This window comes from Hemicordylus capensis, chromosome 10, assembly GCF_027244095.1.
Source record: "Hemicordylus capensis ecotype Gifberg chromosome 10, rHemCap1.1.pri, whole genome shotgun sequence".
NCBI classification, from domain to species: domain Eukaryota; kingdom Metazoa; phylum Chordata; class Lepidosauria; order Squamata; family Cordylidae; genus Hemicordylus; species Hemicordylus capensis.
This window is the reverse complement of record NC_069666.1, coordinates 18,729,126-18,732,437: the sequence shown is the minus strand read 5'-3', so window position 1 is coordinate 18,732,437 and position 3,312 is coordinate 18,729,126.

The following is a 3,312-nucleotide window of genomic DNA, read 5'->3' as shown; positions in this document are numbered from 1 at the left end:
ATAGAGAGAATAAGAGGACGATTCCGCCTCCCGGTCTGAGGGGTTCACGGAGATATCAAAAAGCCAGAGAGACACTTGGTTGGGAAGAGCCGGGTTGTCTCTTTTTTTTAAAAAAAAACTCTTTTACACGACCTTTTTAAGCGCTTTTTTTAACTGTTGGGTCTCTTCTCTTTTTTTTGCAGCAGGAGAGCAACTCCCTCTTGAGCCCGGCATCTCCCTCTGGCGGCTGCTGGTGTCTCTCTTGTGTTTCTCCTCGGATTGCGATCCCTTTGTGGGACAGGGAACCATCTCAGAGAGGAACATATACTACCGTCTCTCAGGACAACAACACAACAGACCTACTGGGCGGGAAAGCCTTCAGCAGGAGTCAGGGAGGTCAAGGCAGAGTTTACTAAAAGAAAAGAAAAATCTACAACCAACTATAACTGACCCTCGTATGTCAGTCTAGCAAGAAGGTCTATGAAGGCGTCCCAACTCCAGACCTATCCCGACCGATGCTAATTTTGAGCGTGACTATGTCCCGCCTCCGCTGCCTAATCCGCAATGTCTATTGGCTGTGGGGCGGGAAGGAACGACCAGCTTTCCCTTTTGAACAGGAAGGGAGCGGTGGAGGCGAGGTGGCGTTCTAGGCTTCCGGCGGTGTCGCACTCTATAGGGCTCCAGAGCGCTGCTGCCTATCAGTCATTAAAAGCCCTGCAATCTCATGTCATCTTCGAGAACTCTCCGAGACGAGTCTTCGCTTCACAACGTTATTATATTCATACAGATGTCTAAATGAGGCCAAATCTTCACTGAAGTGTCCATCGGTTACAGAGGAAGCGACTGTCTATCGAGTCAGACGATTGGTCCATCTGGATTAGTATTGCCTACACTGGCTGGAAGCAGCGTCCCCGGGTTTCACACAGGCATCTTACCATTGGACTTGGCAGGCGTGCTGGTCTCGTGGCAGCAAACATGGATTGCCCTCTTTGCTAAGCAGGACCCACCCTGGTTTGCATATGAATGGGAGACTACATGTGTGTGAGCACAGTTAAGATATTCCCCTTAGGAGATGGGGCCACTCTGGGAAGAGCAAGAAGGTTCCAAGGTCCCTCCCTGGCAGCATCTCCAAGATAGGGCTGGGAGAGACTCCTGCCCGCAACCTTGGGGAAGCCGCTGCCAGTCTGTGAAGAAAATACTGAGCTGGATAAACTACCGGCTTGACTCAGGATATAGCAGCTTCTTCCTATGATCCTATGGCTTACTGCATGCAAAGCAGGTGCTCTTCCATTGAGCCATGGTCCTTTGCCACAGGTCAGCCTGTGTCTGGGCTAGACTAAAGAATGTAGAGGTGGGTGTGCACCAGTATTCCCAGATGTTGTTGACTACAACTCCCAGAATCCCCAAGCAAAAGCCATTGCAGCTGGGGATTCTGGGAGTTGTAGTCAACAACATCTAGGAATCCATTAGAGGGAACACCGGTGTACACCAGATTACTGAATATGGTCTGTGCCCCAAGCTTAAGGGAGGCATTTTCAGGAGCCACAGAGAGAAAGGGGGATAGACAACAATTGTGAGTTCTCTGCTGCACAACAGTATATAGCACAACCCCTGCTAACTGGGCAAAGAGGCACCTTTTACTGTGGTGATTATTTAGCAGGGGGAGAGTAACTGGCCCTATCCATCCCCAGCACAGTACCTCCAGTGACAGTTGCTGGTGTCTATCTTAGGTTTCTTTTTAGATTGTGAGCCTTTCGGAGACAGGGATCCATCTTATTTATTTATTATTTCTCTGTGTAAAACCACCCTGAGCCATTTTTGGAAGGGTGGCATAGAAATATAAATAAATAAATAAGCAGTTGTTGTAGTATTGGCACTGGGTTAGACTGAATGTCAGCTACTGACATCAAAAGGCCATGAAATACAAGAGCCAGGGTCCCTGTAGCAAATGAATGAATGGACACAATCAGATATCAAAAAGGGCAACCTCAGAAAACCTACGGGGCTGGGGGATAGTTTAAACTACCAGGACACTTTGCTGCTGAAATGAAACTCACCATTCTGCTACTAACTGCAAAGGGAGACTCTGGTGTGAAACTGCTAAGTTAGAATCAAACCTGTTGATAAATTCTATTTGCTCAGGTTTGAATCAAGATAATAGTTTCCTATTATACACACCTTAATTAATTTAGCAAGGCAAAGGAGATTTTATCATCAATTACTGCTATCATTGCTGAGCTTATATGAATGGGGGGGGGTGTCTGCATAGGATTGTCAGATGTTACTTGTATGACACTAGTTTAGAATTTTTCATGTACACATCTATGTATGCACACACCCCAAGAAGACCATGCATCTGATGTGGACGGTCACCTATGAACATATACATTTGCTCATATTTAAGGTGTTTATGGTGCCTGCTTTGTTCAAGTCCAAAGTTTCTCTCTCAAATATCAAATAAACAACAAAGGAAGGATAGCTTCTGTGGAAGCTTCCCAGAGCCATCTGGCTGGTTACTAGTAGAGAGAGAATGCTGGACTTGGCCATGCTCCAAAATGAGACTCATCTATTAACCCTACAGGTCTCCATAAGTATAGCTATTGTACTTAATTACGCATGGCTTCAGCCTACAATAAGACGGGTAAGCGGATTCTCAAGAGATACTATAAGCCCTAGATTCTCATGTGAGTGCTACATGCAGCCAGTGTTCCCTCTAAGGCGTGCATGTGCTCACAAGTTTTTTGATGTCCACTCAGTTAAGTTTAGATCCCGCTCAGGTTGAATCAGGAAGACCCCACTCTGAATGCATGTGTGCACACACTGCCTTGAAACTGCCGCCCAGAACAAAACTCATTCCACACATAGATTTTAAAAAATGAGAGAACACTGCATGCAGCTCTATATTATTAGATTAAGTTGCACAGGTGATATATACAGTTATATGAATACCAGATTAATGTATACAAAGCCCTATTGCGGGCCTTGACAAATGTTCTTTGCATCCGGCAGCCAGCCCCAAGACTACAGACACTTGACAAAATTATGGAGAAGAGCTGGTCTTGTGGCAGCAAGCATGACTTGCCCCCTTAACTAAGCAGGGTCTGCCCTGGTTGCAAATGAATGGGAGACTAGAAGTGTGAGCACTGTAAGATATTCCCCTTAAGGGGTGGAGCCACTCTGGGAAGAGCAGAAAGTTCCAAGTTCCCTTCCTAGCAGCATCTCCAAATAGGGCTGAGAGAGACTCCTGCCTGCAACCTTGGAGAAGCCGCTGCCAGTTTGCATAGACAACACTGAGCTAGCTGGACCAAGGGTCTGACTCAGTATATGGCAACT